Genomic DNA, 21129 nt, shown 5'->3' on the forward strand with positions numbered 1-21129 from the left:
CCGCCAGGCTCTGATGGCTCGGGCACGTAGTCCGGATGGGCGAAGATCGCGCAGTCTGGAGGGCGTACTCTGGAGCACCAAGTGGCCGAAGACCGTCTGGACGCCCTAGGTACCGCTTGTTAAATATAAGAATAATTAAATACTTTTACAGTTTAGACACTTGTTTTTAGTCACTCGTGCGACCGCGAAGTGTACACGATACACGGCCGTCGTGAACGCTGTGCTTGAGAAAAGAGACCTAGGCTCTCCGAAACATATCACGCGAGTGACTAAAAACAAGTGAGTCTAAACCATAAAAGTATTTAATGTTAGTATGTCTCACAATAGTTTAAATTCGATTATAAGAATAATGATTGATGTAGGAATTAGACCAGTTGTTAGTATTTCATTAAATTGTGTAGTGAGTATTGGTAGTAGTTCCTCAAGGATGCTTTTAAGAAGTTAGTTTGTCACTTTGGGCCTGGAGCTTTTTCCATCTTCTGGCTATATATAGCTTTTTCTAAAATAACTTTTGTTTCAGTTAACACTTTTTCCTGTTCTTTATTGTCGTATGTCCTTTGATCATGTTTCTGTTTGTTGTCTGAATGTGAATATAGGTCCTGGTAAAATTTTGTGGCTATTTCATTTATGTCTTTTCTATTGAATGAGGTATGCTACTTTTTGTTAAGTTTTGGTATCCATCCATATTTGGTATTTGATTGTCTGTTGTGTTGAGCACTTTTTTCACTCCTGTTTTTACTGTGTTTCTCTAAAGTAACCTCTTAGTTTTCCTATCTTTTCTTATATTCTCTCTGATTTCCTTACTTAGTTTTGTTATTGTTTTTAGGTTATCTTTTTTTTTCTCCTTCGTCGAATTACTCTTGGCAGAGCAGTCGTTGTCACGTTGAACGACGAACAATTCTACGCCAGTTCTCCCTAGCAGATGCTTCTCTGACACATGTGTTAAGTGGGGTGTTGGTAAGGGTTTTTATCTGATCCGTCCAATGCATTGGGGAACGTCCTCTTGAGCTACAGCTATTGACCCGACCCTGAACAACAAGTCTTTTCATGGCCTGCTCTCCACGTCGCGTCACATGTCCGAAATATCTGAGGATACGCGCTCTGGTAGAAGAGCCGGCAGTAAAGTTTCGAACCAACGTGATACCGCGATGAGATGCACAATGGTTTCCCATAAAAGTGATGCTAAGTCCGAATTTGATAGTCTGCCACGGCGGAACTGGCCGAAAGTACAAAAAAGATAGCCACTTCCGGTGCGAAAAAGAGGGGGTCATTTAACCCATCTGATACTGCAATAATAGCTATGGCATCAGTTAGAAATTTACTGGTAGATACAGAAAAGCGAAATCTGCCAGTATGATTCCTGCCGGAAGTGCTTGGCATACGCTCTCAAAGGTGACCATCGGGACCCCTAAATTAACCCATCTGATACCAGCATGAAACCAATTCCAGTCGGTAGATATGAACCTTCTATTCAGGAATATATAAGTCTGCCAGGGCGTTTTCAGCCGAAACACCTTGACATACGAGATTTTGTGGCGCAACATCCGTGGTACCCGTATTTCGGAATTGTACATATTACGGACATTTCAAATACTGCAGGCTTATTAATTTATTACTCTGTGCTTATATTTGTATATTATTACGTTATTAATAACAGATATTTATAATAAATTAAGTTAAAATAAATTAAATAATGTGATTAATATGATTGATAGTCATTGAATTAGCTATATGAATCGTTTGTCTTTGTCTGTCATTTTGACTTATGTATTTGTAAGAAAAGGATAAAACATAATTTAACTAATTAAGGCTCGTAAAGTTTTACGAATAAGGGGGTATTAGTATTCATAACTAAATCAGGCTTGAAATGCGACATAAAATGATTTTTGGTGGTTTCTTTTACGCTTGAGGCGTTTTTTCACCTATTTGGTGTGTCTAATCACTATCTTATGTAGGGGAGAGAGGGGCAAGAAGGGGTAGCGGCTTTATATGGCGACACGACTGACCAACCATCAGAATCCCGTTAGTGCATGACGATGCGTCGCCATCATGGCAATCAGTTCGCACAGTGACCGGCTAGACAAATGGTGTCGTTAATTATTTATTTGCAACAAAACTGTTTTTGCCATATTCCTTGTTATTTCTAGGGTTCCGTACCCAAAGGGTAAAAACGGGACCCTATAACTAAGACTCCGCTGTCTGTCTGTCCGTCTGTCACCAGCCTGTATCTCATCAACCGTGATAGCTAGACAGATGACATTTTCACAGATGATGTATTTCTGTTGCCGCTATAACAACAAACTATAACTAATTGTTTATACACCTACACCTGTATTCATTACCTGTAATGCACAATTGATGCATATATGATTCTAAAAACATAATAAAATAAATATTTAAGTGGGGTTCCCATACAACAAACATGACTTTTTGCCGTTTTTTGCGTAATGGTATTATGGTACGAAACGCGACTCGCACTTGGCCGGTTTTTGTGTTTTATTTGGTTTGCGTTTGTTTCCTTATTATCACCAGCACATATATACTGTTAATTTATTCCTATGGCCCAGCAATCACGCCAACAGCTAAGGACTTGTTTGGTTTCAAGTACGGTTTTTTTTTTACTTTCGAATTTCATTAGGCACATGGGGCAAGATAGGGTTGACGGCCGTAGTTTTAAAGTGATAAACTGATGAAGAATTGCGGATTTGAATTTATTTATTCTTCTCTTGTAGAACGGTGAAAAAGTATAAAAGAAAGTCAAATAGAGGAGAGTGGTTAGAGGCCAAGAAAAAAGCGGTGGATGCTGTTATAAAGGGAAGATGGGGTACATGTTAGCTGTAAACACATTTCTGTCTCTCAGACGACTTAAGAAATAAAAGTAAAACAGTTCGTGAGAAGGTATTAGACGATGGACCCAATATCCAAAAATTGAAGTTTTGTTTAGGCCCTAAATATAATATTTTTATGAATCATTCTTATCTTGTCCGGTAGGGGTTCCCCCATCTTACCATACCTGGGGGGCAAGATGGAGAGTAGGCACTTTTGGCCATTTAAATTTATTTTTAATTTAATTATCTAACTAGATAGTTCCTAGTAAGTGTTGATTATGAAAGACTGATTACCAAAGATAATAATAAAAATAACAAAAACTTAAAAAGAATAGCATTTTTAGTTTTATTGGACTTGAAACATTAAGTATATTAGTATACCGTCATTCCCACCTCTCCCCTACATTTCTTGACGTTGACGCAAAAATGACGTAGTTTAACATTCAGGGTGTTGTTTTATAACACTACAAATTGAGATAACTAATCTATTGACTACCGGTCTGGCCTACTTACTGCCTGCAAAGCCGACTGTCTTGGGTTCGAATTCCGATAAGGGCATATATTTGTGTGATGAAAACATATATTTATTCCTGAGTCATGGTTGTTATCTATATGTTTAAGTATATATTTATCTATATAAGTATGTATGTATATCCTCGCCTAGTACCCATAATACTCCAAATATTTATAAATAACAACAGAAATACATCATCTGTGAAAATTTCAACTGTCTAGCTATCACGGTTCATGAGATACAGCCTGGTGACAGACGGAACGGACGGACAGACGGACAGCGGAGTCTTAGTAATAGGGTCCCGTCTTTACCCTTTGGGTACGGAACCCTAAAAATGATGTAAAATGCTCATATTTGGATTATTGGTAAAAATCGTCCTTGACGTTGAAAATCCTGTCTTTTCACACCCGTTTACAATAAGTATGTAATAATAATAATTTTGTTCATTTTGGTAAATAAAGGATATTGTAATTTAAAATTATTTTATTATTTGTATATAAGGTGCTTACAAATTAGCTACAGAAATTTTACGAGATGGTACTTTACACTAGAACAATTAACTTTTAACAGAAATTAAGAAATTTTCTCATAATTTTTATTTTACTTACCGAACAAAATAAATAAACTATAATTATATCTAAAAAATAATCATCATGTATTTAACTGCTTGTATGTCTTAAATGTCATTGTCAACGTGTCACTTGATTTATCAACGTGAAGTGGCCAGTTACGTTTTATATTTAAAAGAGGTTTTAGAATCTGTTCAATGAGGTCTCATTTAATTATCTCATTAACAGAGTTTTTTTACAAAGCAAATTTGTTTTCCAATTTTCTCAAAATAACATCATAAAACTTATAATGTTTCATACTTACATATACTTCAGGAGCCGAGTACTATCAACTGTAAAGATATCGGTAGCTAATTTGTTAGCACCTTTATAAGGCAAACAAAGAAGTACAAAGCCGAAAGCAGGTATTAAATTAATGCCCAAATTATATTGTGTATATTAATAAATTTGAAATATATGTTATTAATAACGTAATAATATACAAATATAAGCATAGAGTAATAAATTAATAAGCCTGTAGTATTTGAAATGTCCGTAATATGTACAATTCCGAAATACGGGTACCACGGATGTTGCGCCACAAAATCTCGTATGTCAAGGTGTTTCGGCTGAAAACGCCCTGGCAGACTTATATATCCCTAATTGAAGGTTCATATCTACCGACTGGAATTGGTTTCATACTGGTATCAGATGGGTTAATTTAGGGGTCCCGATGGTCACCTTTGAGAGCGTATGCTAAGCACTTCCGGCAGGAATCATACTGGCAGATTTCGCTTTTCTGTATCTACCAGTAAATTTCTAACTGATGCCATAGCTATTATTGCAGTATCAGATGGGTTAAATGACCCCCCCTTTTTCGCACCGGAAGTGGCTATCTTTTTTGTACTTTCGGCCAGTTCCGCCGTGGCAGACTATCAAATTCGGACTTAGCATCACTTTTATGGGAAACCATTGTGCATCTCATCGCGGTATCACGTTGGTTCGAAACTTTACTGCCGGCTCTCCAACCACTCTGACCGTAGCTGAGAGAGCCTCTCTTTCACCTTGAGTTCTTCAAGTATGGAGACGTTTGTACGGTGTTGTGTCCATGATACTCGCAGCATTCGTCTCCAACACCACATTTCGAGTGCATCGGTTGTTTTTCTCTCTCGCTTTTTGACTGTCCATGTCTCAGCACCATACAGTAATATAGGGAACATTAGAGACCGCACTAATTGAACTTTAGTGGCCTTGGTGATATTTCTGTCCTGCCATTTAGAATAGAATAGAATAGAATAGAATAGAACATTTTTATTCAACATCACATGAAATGGCAGAGTTAACAGATAGCGTAGTACATTTTTTACAGATAAACCTTAAATTTAGACTTACAAAACTAAGAAATTGAGTTGCACATCAGAGAGAAATATTCATGCGTGTTAAATAGGAGCTTGCCTCAGCATAATGTTGCAGTGTATTTACTACAACGCTGGTTTTCAGGCAGACCCTTGATACATTATCCCTTACTCGCTGTTAGTCGAAAACTAAATGGCTTAGAATTATGTTAACATGTATGTATGAGTGTAAACTATGTTTTAGAAATTGGACAGAACAATTGCTGGTATAGTGTGTAAGCAGAATTTAATAGTTACATATGTATTAAAGGAAGTATATAAGCTTATGATAGATAGATATGAGTGCAAAAATACTTAATATAGATAAGAATAAATAAAGACATAAGGTGCATAGATATAATCATTTTAAATATGACGGCGTGGGTCTAGTACCAAGAGGTAGCGAGTTTTGTATTGCTAAAAGATATTGTTTAAACCGCAATTTAAAACTACTTATTGTATTTAAGTTTTTGAGGGGTGGAGGTATATTATTCCAGCATTTCGTTGCTGTATATTTGAAGCTACCTCGAAATGCAGCAGTATGGTGACGTGGTAATACCAACTCGTCACAAACCGATCTGATGCCATACAAGCTCGACCTGCTTGCGCGCCAAGTGAACTTATCGAACAGATACTCTGGCTCTGATGTTTTAAAAACTCCAAACAACAAAGATGACAGGTGCAGTTCTCTGCGAAATGCCATTTTGAGAATACCTGCTGAGTTCAAATAAGGTGTCACATGCTCTCGTGGCGGAATTCCGAAGCAATAACGAGCACATGCATTCTGCACTCTCTGCACTATACGATCAGTGCGGGCTAGTAAACGTGGACCGTAGACTATGTCCGCATAATCAAATTTAGAAAGTACTAAAGAATTACAAAGTTTGATTCGCAGATCGACGCTGATAAAATTCCGAATTCGATATAGTATTGTGAGTCTATAAAATGCGTTTCTTGTAATTTCCGCAATATGCCCCTCGAAACGCAAAGATTCATCCATTATTAATCCCAGATTGCGTGCCTCCGATACACGTTCTACTTCTTCTCCCGAGATTATAACTGCTGGTTTATGGTGTTCGATCCGCTTAAGTTGATTTTTAGAGCCAAATACCATAACTTTAGATTTACTTGGATTTAACACCAAGCAGTTGGACTCTGACCAGGCTGTAATAATTTCTAAATCTTCATTTAGTTTCGCAACAGCGTGTCCTGTATTATTTGGATTAAATGAGATGTAGATTTGAATATCATCAGCATAAAGGTGGAACTTACAATGCTTTATGGAGTCACGGACATCTGTGGTATAGAGAATAAAAAGCAGTGGACCCAAGATAGAGCCCTGAGGTACCCCTCTGGAGACAGCAGATGGCTTTGAATTTGCACATAACCCTCTATCATTTTGAAGTTTAACGATCTGCGAACGACCACTAAGATAACTGGCAAACCATGCAACTGTCTGTGACTCAAAACCGTAGTATTTCATTTTGGATAATAACAATCGAGTGTTAATGGCATCAAAGGCACGAGAATAGTCAAGAAGAGCCATTATCGTGCCCTGACCTATATTTTGTGCAGATAAGATGTTGTCAATCACATCCAAAAGTGCTGTCGTGGTGCTACGGGACTTGCGAAAACCTGATTGCAGGGCAGGAAGTATTTTGCTTTTTTCAAGAAAAGCTGATAGTTGCATATATACCACCCGTTCTAGTATTTTGGATAAACACGGAAGAATACTTATAGGTCTCAAATCTTTAAGGTTAGTGACATTACTTTTTTTAGGAAGGATTTCCTCTTCAACTTCTCCGTGGCAGGTCTTGTAATAGCAATTCTTCTTTTATCAATCTCGGCTATACCTAGAGCAATATAGCGCAATATAACATAAGTTTTTTTTACAATTAAACTACTATGCGGATTTTCGAGAGTATTATTATTATTTTCGCGTCATTATATCAGCAGTACAGCCCTTTACAAATATGTTTTCAAATAAAACGCATGACTACATTAATTAGTCGGCGGCGCCCGCGGTTTTTGTCCTACCCTCATTAATTGTTCTTTAATGAGAGCCCGCTTGAACACTTAGTTAAATATTGTGCTGCGGTGTAAACACACGACATGTCTATTATTTAAAAAACACGTTTTTATGAAATACCACACAATTGTATGGTGTGTAAAAACAAGCTTGGGTTGGAGTAAACAGTAGTTAAGTCTACGATTTCATGCTTATAATTTGTATAAAGTTTGACAGGCCTTTAAAATATAACTAATACTACCTTATTTCAGACGACAGTGTACGACCGCTACACTATACAAACGTAGTCCCCATTTTCCTCTTTGGATATTTAATATATAGGCAATATTTTTACGCTATTTGATGTATATTAACAACAGCTATGCGCCTTCGTTTGAGTTTTTGATTTTTAATTATTATAAGTTTTGAATTTTTTTAAGGAATTTGTTTTTAGCTTCTAACTTACAAAATACCTAATTGAAAAATCGAAAATAGTCAAACTAAGGGGCATATTTAGCTATGGCATATGGGGCATATTTTATAAAATAAATTGTGTATATGGTGGCACTACTGCGCCAAATTCCCTTTCTATACAAACCTCTTTTGATATAAACTCACCACTACTGGTGACTACTGACCACCGAGACGTGACGCTGACATATTGACAAACTGACAACTGACACACAAATAAATCAACTACGGCAAGCTGCACGTTAAAACATATCTCCTATTATTGTTCATTATATTGATTCCGCCCCGCTAAGTTTTATATCGACACATCGCCTCCGCATATCACAAGAATATCACACCCACTCAAGAAGATTAAGACTTTGCAATGATTTGACGAGACGACGGACTAATCGGGGTAAGTCACCTTCAGTAATAATGATTTTTTGGTATACATTTTTAAAATAATCCTTTAGCGCTACAATCGTAATCGTCCCGTTGTCGACCGTTCGTCCTCAAAATTCTGTGTTTACGATAAACTTCATCAGCGTAAAAAAATTTTTTGATTGTAAATAGTAAATAAACATCAAATTATGTAAAAATATTTTCCATAATTTCAATATGCAGAGAGGAAAATGAGGACCATGTTTGTCTGAAAAGGCGATATCGCGCGGTTCCTCTACTTTCGTCTTAATATCCGGAGAGGACAATGGGAACTACGTTTGTATGAAGAAGCGGTCGTCCCCTTTTCTCTTAACGTTGTTCGGTTAATCAATAACGCGTGGTGCAAACTGCTCTTAGACCAGCGTCTAGCAGTGACTAGTATATAGTAACTATCTAGATAAAAAAAAGATAAAAGATATTTATTCGTGACGATCACAACACAAGTACAAACATCTACATTTAAACATCTTGAAGCGTATTCTGATTGTAATAACTGGATATTTGATTTGGATTTGTCAGTGTCAAAAGTGAAGTTTCTAATTGAAGATTTGTCACTTTTAGCCCTAACAAATCATATCCATAACAAATTCATATCAAATTCATAATCTGTTATTACAATCAGAATTTGCCTCCTTTCCTTAATTTTATTGGTAGGTTATGACAGAAATTGAGATTTAAAAATGTTGAATACTTACCACTGTAGATATTTCTAAAGAGCACAACTCATAATCCAAATGATCTAGACAATCTAGTGTTTCAGCCAAGTTTGCAAAGCAAAAATGGCGTCACACCGGCCGTGGCTTATATTATACGAACCATTTTGAACCGCTTTTTAGGGTTCCGTAGCCAAATGGCAAAAAACGGAACCCTTATGGATTCGTCACGTCTGTCCGTTTCGCTCAAAAATTGAAAAAAAAAAAAAACAATAAATTGTAGGGGTTCCCCATACTTAGAACTGAAACTCGAAATTTTTTTTTCATCAAACCCATACGTGTGGGGTATCTATAGATATAGGGATAGGTCTTCAAAAATTATATTGAGGTTTATATTTTTTTTTTCTAAACTGAATAGTTTGCGCGAGAGACACTTACAAAGTGGTAAAATGTGTGTGGGGGACATACATTTTACCCCTCTAAACTTCTAAAATATGAAAATGATAAAATATGATGTACATTACCATGCAAACTTCCACCAAAAATTGGTTTGAACGAGATGTAGTAAGTAGTTTTTTTTTAATACGTCATAAATCGTAAACCGCAATTTAACACCTTTCACTCACGTTTCACATAAAAATACATTGTTTAAACTGTGTAATGTACGGAGCCCTCGGTGCGCGAGTCCGCCTCTCACTTGGCCGGTTTTTTTTACCGATATTTTCACAGAACTATATCAAGATAGAAGTAAAGAGCTCGGCAAATTGTAGGGAGACCGAGCGTGTAACATTTTGCGTAGGTACTTTGACGTCACGAGCGTAATTTATTGATGAGCAACATAAGCCGCGCGTAACGAATCAAAAGCATCGATTCACTGATCGATTAGAACACGGCATCGATTTTAAAATATCGATAAGAATCGACAGAGGAAATGATAATTATTTTCGACAGAGGAAATGATAATTCACGTTGACGATTCAACGGAGCCACGCCGTTCTATTGCCAAAATAGTGTTTAGTTTTTAAGTTTATGAAATTTTAATGTATGTTAGTCTGTAAGGTATAAGTAATATGGGCCTTGTTGCCCGAATTAAATTTTAAAATAAAAATCATATAACTATATCAAGATAGAAGGAAAGAGTTCAGAAATTTGTAGAGAGACCGAGCGTGTAACATTTTCCGTAGGAAACCATTTTTTACGACCAGTTGCTTCAATCCATTTATTTTTAATATTAGGATCATTCGGAAAACTAAAACAAAATTGCAATATAGAAGTAGTAACTATAACCTGTTTGTTAATAATATTTGCTTTGCACTACGTACATTATATAGCTGCATAAATTATATAAGAACGTAATTATCATCACGTGACTCGACAGTGCTCGACAGTTTAAATAGCTTATTTTTACATCGCTGGTTTTAAACGCACGCCAAGTCTGGCTCGTCAAATTTAAGCCGCAATGGAAAGCTAGCGTTGGCACACAAACGCCCGCTACTGTTTTGATGAAAATAATAAAATAAATAGTTTTTTAATCAATAACAGATATTTAAGGACAAATTGTACTTACCAATGAAAGGAAATACCGCCATTAACAGCTCCAACTTTATTGGTAGTGTTTGAACAGTTAATTATTGCTCAAGAAACCATTTTGTTTTTAAAACCTGACGTCGCAGGCAGACATTGATCGGGAGCAGACTGAAGTTCGCGGCGAGCAATTGAGCCACCGGGTCGTAGTTTCGCCACGCGAGGTACATACACTCTTTTTTTCGATCTTGATATAGTTCTGTGGATATTTTACTTTAATGATCACGATAAAAAATGTGAGAATGCATTATATGTTCTAACTTTCAATTCATGTGAAATGTACGATGACCTAGAGATTTTTCATGTGTATTGTACTATTTCATACTGTTATTACTTTGATGCGCAGAGGCGCTTTGCTGCGAGCGGCACAGGATCGGTCGGAGTGGCGAGCCTTGGGGGAGGCCTATGTCCAGCAGTGGACGTCTATCGGCTGACATGATGATGATTACTTTGATGTGTGTAGAGTTTTTCAAACTGTAACTAAACGTACAGTCAACCAATTTGAATCCTAGGCCTATAGTGGCAACTGAGTAATTAAAACAGACGAAGGTAGCAATGTTTAGATTTTGTGATTACGCAATCACTAAGTTCACGAAAAATTGTTATAAGATTTATTACATTCTGGAACTGGATAGTTTGGAACCTGACCTGATTTTAATTTCTTGTTCGTAAACTATTATGAATATGATCTATCAGCCATCAATAGTGACAGAACAAATTTGTAATAGTTTTATAAGTAAGAAGAAAATAGAGTCAGAATTAGGCTCCTGTTTATAAGATTGTCCAAGCCCTTGGAGTATGCCGCTACGCACGAACGCTTATCATACATTTGTTCGTAGCAAACTGAACTACGAGCTTTCGTGAAATGTACGTAGCATGTGCTACGTACGTGCGTAATGTCGTTGTCTCTGTTGGTAAACTAATATATTTATTGGAATAAAAAAAATATCATGTTTGCTGCGGCATCGTGTCGATTCAGCCCAATCTGACCGATGCTACTTGCATGTATGTGTAAAATTTTGAGGTTTAGATGATCTTCATACCGGCGCTGCAACCAACGGCGATGCAGTGAAGGTGTGCAAGTAACCTAGCATTATGGATGTCTATAGCGCATTAATTTAAACACCGACATTTTGAATGTTTCGTCATCGGGTTGCTAATCGGTTGAAATTTCGACAATCTGTAGACAATCTGCCGCCTCGGGATGAAGAAATTCCATTCGAAGTAGGGTGGAGCGTGGCCATTCTGCATAAAATACTGTTACTTAAGTATGTTTCTCAGCATACAAATTTCAGGGTCCAGTTTCCGTAATGCATTGCATACGTTGCGTACGTAGGCTCAGTTCGTCCCTGTCTTTATTCTGCGATACAAATATCAAATTCCTATAAAAAAGTATGGGTAGTTTTTTTTTCAGAAATCCTTAAGTTAATAATTTGGATTTGGCAATTTTTAATAAAAGCCCTCTTGGTCGTGTAGAGTTGATTAATTTGGTTATGCTATTTGTTTGGTGCTTTAATGTCATCAATCGAAACGATATTTCAACATAATACTCGCTTTGATATATATTAAAGCGATTAATATGACACAAAAAAGTACCACGACGTATCTGAAGCTAACAATACGCTTTAGTATCACTTCGAGATTGTTATAAGGACGGGTCGGAACGAGACGAGAACAATGCAGGCAGTGTAGCGACGGAACAGGCGTTTCAGGCGATATTCATCTGGGAATAGAAATGGCAATCTTGATTTTCCGTATGCTGTTTAGATTGGAATTCTTTTGTGGTATTCATAAATTATTTATAACAATTATAACATACGTAAACTAAAATAGTTTTCATATATGAAAGAAACGGTGACCAAGCATAGTAGGCGTTGGTTACTTCTTCTTCCGTATATTACATAAATTTCAATTTAAACTGTTTTTATTTTCTTATACATAATACAAAAAAGGAGTTCTGAAAAAAGTTACTTACTCATACTATATTACTATATTATATAATACAAGGCAAGCCATGTTGGTATCATGTGAATAACAAATAAATTTAAGACTTGAAGTTACAAGACAATAAGTTTGTCCTTTGATTTGGAAAAACAGATAGCACTCGCTTTTATATAAATAAGTAAGTACCTGCACAAAAAATACAATAATACTTAAGGGATGAAAAGAAACACAAATATAGATAAGTTTTAGTTTTTGTGTAAAATTAATTGATAATCATGAAAATAATGAAATTTGGCATCTAAATTGTTAAATTAAAACTTTTGCGGCTTCTATTGTTATTGGTATTCAATTAGCGAAAATTACAAAGTCACGTCTGGCATCATTATTTACATTACAAAAGCTTTTAATTGATTGAGTTTTAAGCTGTTTGATTAATTATTACAAAAGCAATTTATTATTCGATCCCCAAACTATATATCAAACTGATCAATAATAAAAATATTTGATAGCTTGTTAGGTTTATTATTGCAAAATAAATTTATTGAGAAAAAAACTACCAACTTAAAAGTAGATGAATGATACATACATATATACATACACATCTAGAGAATCCGAATTACAGCTTGCGTAGCAATAAACATGAAGATAGGCTAAGTACAATCTCGCACAACTATGACAGTTTCTTCAAGTCTTTTTTGGTAGGGCTTAATTTTAAAAGTAATTATATCAATCTGTTGTAACGGTATTTTATTTACTTAGTTACATTTTCAAATAACAGGTTCAAAAAGTTCGAAAGCCGCTCCAGAGATCTGACTCTGTAAACAGCTTCCCGGCCGCCAGTAGTTTTGTTGATCACGTTTTAACTCTGTTTGACAGGTGGTCTACGGTACGCTGTCGGAGGTCAACGTACTTATTGATAACATATTTTTGGATCGCTCGATATTATATTGTGTGCGATACAGCACCATTACAACGCTTGTAACATATAAAAGGAACGTTCAAAATGGTGACTGTTATTTGTGTTTGTGAAAACATTGTGTTCGAAATAAACCTAACACCATGTAACAATGAAATCACTACATAGTATAAAACAAAGTCGCTTTCCGCTGACTGTATGTCCGTCCCTATGTATGCTTAGATCTTTTAAACTACGCAACGGATTTTAATGCGGTTTTTTTAAATAGATAGAGTGATTCAAGGGGAAGGTTTATAGGTTTTGTGTAAATTAGTTGAACTACCCGTGTGAATGCGGGGCGGGTCGCTAGTATTAGATAAATATATAGGTACATTTATTTCTAAGTTATTTTGTAAGGCTAATGCAGTAGGGTAAATAATTGTAATATCGCGAATTAAAACTTACCATCTAAATTAACCGGTTCTATTTCATATCTAACAAAAAAATCACTTAACATGCAAAACGATGTAAACGCAGTTTTATTAGCTAAAACTTACCATTCTAAACCCGAACGATTGCCTCGATCTAAAACGACGCTGTACACGTTACCCTGGAATATCGCAACGCTCACTTAATTTACCTTACTTCTTCAATTTGTATTGAATCGATGGTTTTTGATTTATAATATAATAACACAATAACACTATCACTGTCTCGTAATGCTCACGCAAAGGGCAGGCGGCGGAATCGCTCTCGCCGGCAGCCGGACGGTTACTGCCGGCCGCCCGCCTAGAGTACCCCCGCCCGCCCTGCGGGCCCTTTCTTTGTTTCGCATCCCCACTACGACCTTTAGGTTATCAATTGAAGGCAAGATATTGTTTCAATAATTATATCGTTGTAAACAGAAATGTAATTGTATTTTCTCAAACATGCTATGTAATATTGATATTACGTTCTTTATATTAGGCTGGGAAGTATCACGACTCCGGCGCGGCTAGACGAGGGGCCTGTAATGAAATTTCATACAAAGTTGCAGGCCTAGGCCGGGAAGTGGCTCTTTTTTAATTTCCATTTCACATATATTTGAGACACAGCATCATGGCATTCAGCCAAAAAAAAAGAATTATAACCAATATTTGCTTATGGTTCGGAATGACATTCTGCCAATACCCCTTAAAAAAAACAATAAACGATTATTAATATATTTTGCAGTTTTATTTGTATCGAATTTACAAAAAATATATAAATAAAACATTATTAACAAATTCCAATAATATTTAATTACAAATTTACTTACAAATACAGATTTAAAATATAGTTGGTCAAACCAGTTTGTCAGTAAATAAGAACAAAAAAACTATACTCATCCTTTTCTTTTGGGTGCTAGTACCAGTGTAAGACAAAGATAGTATGATTATCTCTGTCTATGTTTGAAATGAGACAGTCCTCTGACAAACATATTTCATTTAAATATTAGCGGTAAAAATGTCTACTCAAACACGCGTTGGTGGTTTTTTAATCGTTTTGGAGGTAAAGTTGAACATTTTTCATTGTGTATCTGTAATTATATTTTATTGGATTTATTGTGCGTTGTTTATTGTGTTATTTAATATGAGTTCCGACGAAAATATTAAATGAATACCTGTTAATTATACTCCATGTTTAAGGCAACGATGTATGTGAAGCATAATATCAACATAAAAAACGATGTAATCTTAGTTATGTGGCTAAAACTACAGTCAGAAGGATACAAGGCGAAAAATCAAAGATACATAAATATACCTTTGAACATTTGTGTAATAAATTGATTAACTACATGTGTAAAATATACGACACGTGTGATAAAGATAGGTACAAGTGGTAGTTATATTTTGTGCCTAGTTTACTTTTAGTTTCTTTAGAATTAAAACTTTGATTTCGTGGAGATTTCTTTATTTATTTCATTGCATGTTTGAGAAAAGCACTATACATACATCGGCGTGAAAAGGGGTTGTCGGCCTCATAACTATCCGGCCTCACTACGTTCGGCCGTATATATGCATTCGGCCGGCAACCCCTTACTTCCCGGCCTCTGTAGTAATGTACTATTAAATTCAGATTCGTTTTTAATTTTATTGTAAGTAGTTTTATATATATGTAATGTTTATTTGTAACTTAAATATGTTTTTGATTTGTTTGTGTATATTTGATAAGAAAACTTTTATGTAAATAAATTTCAAACACAATGAAAATTGTTTATTAATAAACATAAATACATATCGTGTCTTATTTTTTATTAAAAAAAATCGCATGATAGATTTGAGGCTAAACAGCGGCATAATCCAAATAAAATAATAATAATTGTGTGGTTTTAAAAAACCACGTTGCAAGTGAAACTTTTTTTCGAATTGTTTTAGTAAATATTATGTAGAAAAGGTTTTAAAGAGTGGAATGAAAATAACAAAAACATAATAGTAAAGTAAGTATTTTTATTGCTTTCAATTGGTTATACAAAGTTACCAATAAGAGCAAGTGTAACTACCAAGTAGGTCGAATCCACTGCTTGCAGCTTCTGACTCTATATCCATTTTCGTTGCAATAATTTGTATTTAGTAGTATTAGTATTACATTAGGAGAATTTCGGGTAATGTCGCTACGCCACGCTCCGTACACAGTTTGCTCCAGAAATTATTTAGAATTAGTAATGATGTCATGATTCGGGTCCATCTTGTAGCTAAAGAATTTCAGGCATAGCTCTTATCTCTTGTATAAGAAGGTACTTTCCATATATGCGCTCTAGTTCCTCCCACGTGCCTTTAGCGGAATCAAATCGCACTATTTTTTGCAGAATGGACATCGTGACACACTGTCGTGATCAAAATTAAAATTGCCTTGAGGACTACTCAAATTTTAAGCCTCCAGGTGTTTTAATATTGGGAGGCTAATTTCCCTATTTTAGTCATTCTCGTTTTTAATGCTTGCTCCATGTTTTTAGGTAACACTTCAAAATGAATACAGAAATAAAAGCTTATATTATATCTGTTTACGACATTTACTTTTGTCTGACAGTAAACAACAGTTGCTAGGTTACAACTGCCAGGATGACTATTTGCCATTCACAGTACAATATAATCTAAGTAGCGAATGTTCTTTCACATTTAGAATATCTAATATTCTAGATAGACATAAAGAATAATGACAAAAGACTAACTACTAACAAGACTATATACATACCCATTATTCTTTATGTATTATGACTGATTCTATTGGAATTTGACAAAAGCGCTACCATATTTAAGGAAAATTTTGTATGAAATTACAAGCAAATATCAGCCTCCATGAATTAAAATAAACGTAATGCGACAGGCTAAAACAGCCTAAAAAATTTGGGGCGATAGAATAAAAGTTTAAAATTATTATAAATATCATAAATAAAAGCAATAAAACTAGTTATATATCAAGCTCCGCTTCCGTTGCCATGCGCATGGTATTTATTAAATCCCGTTACCCGCAATATTAATTGATTAACGATAACGTTATTTTCCCGTTTTCGGGAGCGCCTGTAACGTTATTACGATATTATGATAAAGTTATTACAGATAATTTTATTAAATTGGTTAGGTTAGGATAGAAAGTTTTAATCTGAGGAATGTAATTTCTCAGAAGATAAATATTTAATCCAGTAAAGATGGATTTCTTACCTCTCTTTCTCGAATAATTTTGATTTCTAATCAAGGAGCGGAATTCTCTTAGCAGAAACTTCAAGAGGGATTGACCATTGTGTTTCATTTACAATTCCAGTTATCGATGTTATCAAATCATTTCGCATATTACCGTTCACCACCTTTTTACATTATTTTGTTATATTTGACCTCTTTGCATCTCCTTATTAAAATAAATCAAGTCAGCGTCACATATGTCATTTATGTCGCTTAAGTTTTCATAAGTCATTCCGGTGTCGTGTTACTAAAATGGTTAATCCTGAAAGAAAAACGATAAACGAATCGATAAAGAAATATTCTTGTCTAAGTAATTAACAATGCAGATTCTTTCACTATATTATATTGCTCTAATTGTGGATTTAATTTAACCCTTTACCTACGGGTGTCAACCAGAGTTGCCAGTAAGACAACACCGCTGCAGTACGGGTGTCAACTATAGTTGATTGTAGATATGTTCATGTTCAATATTTTTTTAAATCAAAACGAGACCTTGTGTCTTGGTAATAGCAGTGACATTATGCATTGAGATTTATATAGGTGCAAAGTAAAAAATATCATAATGATTCAGTAGATGGCTCTGACATAAACATATTTTTAAAATTACCGCTTTTTTGCTGTCAACTGGAGTTGACACCCGTAATGCAGAAGCGCAAATAATTGAACTCAATATGGCGGTCCTAGTGTTGTTTTATATTTCATCGACTTGTTGTAGGAGTGAGACGTGTGGGTGTTTTGAATGTTATTTTTAGTTTTTTGACTTTTCTTTGTCCAAATAGTTACAAAATTGGAATATAATATTTTTTTTACTAAAAACATAACTTGTTGAGCTTCTATCCCGTACTTACAGAAATATCGTCAGTTGTATCAATATGCGCACATCACTATTTTTCGTCAGTAGCAGTGATTTGTTTCTATGCAACATTTTAAGTGATTGATTTTTTGGAATATTTCAATAATTATCATCATTTAAGTATTTAGTTGTGTTACATGTATAATAAACTAATACTTTAAAACTTAATCTTCAGAAATTCGCTAATAGAAACTTAAAATTCTTCAATTTCTTAGTGATTAATATTAAGCGTGAAATAAGGAATATTAGTGAATATAAAAACACCAAGTGATTAGTTATTAACTAAACATATTATACTTAATGTGTGTGTGAAATTTCAAGCACGTAGCTGTAGTACTTCAAAAGTTACAAGTAAGTGAAATTATGTCCAACCGCTGACTCTCGCCAACACATGCCCGTATTGAGCGGTGACTGGGTGTTCAAAGTCCCCGTAGGTAAAGGGTTAAAACAACTAAAGAAGTATAAAATAATTGTATTTTGTGTTTTATCCATTATTTTGCTAATCCAAAAGTCTAATTTCATTACTTAAACGATATCGTGTTGTGACAAATATTTATCGTTAGTCGATAAAACACAGTAGTCAATCTCTCTTGACATTTATTTATTTATCGTATGGCATTACAGTTACTGGATTTAAATTAAATACTAATCTAAAGATTGAGGTTTGCACTCTTCAAATACTCGATGGCCCTTCCACTGAGGTTCGCGAGGTCTTCCGTCCCTTGAATTTGGTGAGAGGGCATTCCAGAACAATGTGTTTGACCGTCTGCTCGGGGTCACCACACATGCACTGAGGGGTCACACCATTTCTGTCTCTTGACATTTGACATTGTCTCTTGACATTTGATTTCTGCTATGAGAATTCCGCTCCTTCCTTATAATATAAGAAAAATATTAAAAATATTGAAATATTTTAATGAGTCACGTAATATTGGTCGCCGAGTTTCGGGCTACGTCTACGTGTTTCAATTAGTAAGTTGGTATTTTGTATAGAACTCATCTAGAAATCGATTTTCGCTCATGTCATCTCGGATATGGGTGGGTATACTTGGTATCAATGCTTTCAGTATAATGTCCTGAACACAAGTGTATGAGATGACAAGCGCGAAAATGGTGGCGATAGTTACTGTGACGTCATAAAGTCGGCAGCACAAAGTTTTTTACTTTTTTCTTTTAAACATACCATGTGTGGTACCATATTTTATTTTATTTATTTTAGGCACAGTTACAATATACAAATTACATAAAAAAACAAGAATCACATGGTTATCGTGGTAAATTTGTTCATCGATAACAACCGTGCACAATATTTAAATGTACTCATCAACTTTACTTAACTAATTATTGTAAGACACATTTAACTCTATGCTTAAATGTAACAAGGATATGAAAGGGCTTTGTGAGTAGATTAAAATATCTGGGGGCACGGGAGTGCCCCCGCCAAGTTGAGCAAAACAAAGTGGCACGGCCGTACCATCCATGCCATTCAGGCCATTTTCGACGTCTTGTAATTTTGTGCTGGCTAAAGCTAGAACCCTGAATTTTCAGTGACATATAGGGCATGATAAGGCCTACATATATTCCTAAGAACATTCAAATTTGAACTTGTAGTTTAAGAATTATTGCACGTCAAAGTTCCTTACTTTTGTCACTCCCACACTCACTCACTCACTCACCGATCATCATAATTCTAAGGTACTTCTAGCCAACCCACAAGCTTCAAATTTTAAACATATGTAGTTTTTAGCTTACCAAGCCATAAAAAACCAAAAATATTGCAATATCAGTCACGTTTTAAAGATTTAGGGACTGCATAAGTAAGGCTACGCGCGTACTGCGGATTTCTGCCGTGCGTTTTTTTCCGCAAAATCTGTGAAGTATGCAACCTCCTTGAAGTGCGCGCATTGCGGAAAATAATCTGTATGCGGATTAAAATCTGTGGTTTGCTGCAGATTGGTTGCGGTGCGGCGCCGGTGTCGTCGCCTAACGTAGTAGTCCATTTTCAACGTCCGTCCTTAACTTGAGTTGGGACTAGAATGGCAAAACGTGCGGATATGTCACCGCTGTGCGCGTACTGGACACTCACGGTTTTTTTCCTTTGCGTTTTTAAAAACGCACCACAACTCGCCGCACTACAGTGCGCGCGTAGCCTACGTTTGTAGTCCCATATAAAAATATGCTATTACAAAGTTATTTTTGCAGTTCCAACAAATAGTAGGTAAAGTAAAGGTCGAAGATGTACGATGTGAGTATAAAGATATGTATAGTATAGGTATGGTATGGCTACGAGTATGGTATGGCTATGAGTATGGTAAGGATATGGATATGGTATAGGTATGAGTGCGGGTATGGTGTGGGATGGGGACTTGGGTATGAGTATTGTATGAATACAAGTATAGTTTGAGTACCATGGGTACCTTTTGTATAGGTATGAGTACGAGTATAGTGTGGGACGGGTATGAGTATGAGCTCTGAGAAAAGTGGTAGCTGACGTACAAGAAGTAGTACCCGAAAAGAAGGACTATCTACAAAAAGAGATGAGATCCCATCAAAAACGTTACATGTAAAAAGATGCAAGTCTTGCAACGCAATTCTTCTATGACAAAAAAGTTTTGAGATGTAATGTGATACCAAGTCAGTTATTTTAGTCAATGCCAGGGGGTATTAACACCGCATTAATATTATATATCTTTAATTTTTAATACATATAATAACTTGGAAATCGCACATAATGCTTTACTCGTACCGTACTCCTAAATATGTGTAATGCTCAAGCTGCATGTGATTAGCGCTAGCGTTATGTTTAATTAGTTAGGATTATTTTTTATAGTTGACGATGATCTTTATGTCACTATTCAGCCGTGCGATGGCCAAGCCATTATACTTATTAAAAATTAAAGATATATAATATTGATGCGGTTTTAACACCCCCTGGCACTGACTAAAATAACCGACTTGGCATCACATTACATCTCAAAACTTTTTTGTCATAGAAGAATTGCGTTGCGAGACTTGCATCTTTCTACATGTAATTTTTTTAATGGAATATAACATACTATAACGCTTTCACTACTTGGCCTAGCAAATTATTAGAAACCGTTCAAAAATTTCACAATCCAGCGTTGACTTTGAACTGCTCTAGATTGGAAATGGCTGAATGGATTATTTCAAATATTATAGTATACACGGAACCCTCGGTGCGCAAGTTAAACGAACTCGCACTTGGCCGGTTGTTTTTAGATATATCTGGTTAATTATTTTTAAACATTATATACTGGATATTCACTGTCATTTAGTATAACATAGTTATAGTATTAAT

The 21129-nt window shown here is 35.4% G+C and overlaps 1 protein-coding gene across 3 annotated transcripts in view; it reads right to left on the bottom strand.

The window, feature by feature from the left end:
• Window positions 1–21129, bottom strand: part of LOC134746100 (CUGBP Elav-like family member 1) — a 514830-nt gene that overhangs the window by 398782 nt on the left and 94919 nt on the right. Inside the window, exon 1 of one of the 3 annotated variants that reach the window (XM_063680416.1) lies at window positions 13817–13838. The exons of the other annotated variants lie outside the window; for them this stretch is intronic. The gene's annotated coding sequence lies outside the window, so the exon portion shown is untranslated. Of the gene's footprint in view, window positions 1–13816; window positions 13839–21129 lie in introns of those variants that run through there. 3 annotated transcript variants of the gene reach the window in all.

Source organism: Cydia strobilella, chromosome 1, assembly GCF_947568885.1.
Source record: "Cydia strobilella chromosome 1, ilCydStro3.1, whole genome shotgun sequence".
NCBI lineage: Eukaryota > Metazoa > Arthropoda > Insecta > Lepidoptera > Tortricidae > Cydia > Cydia strobilella.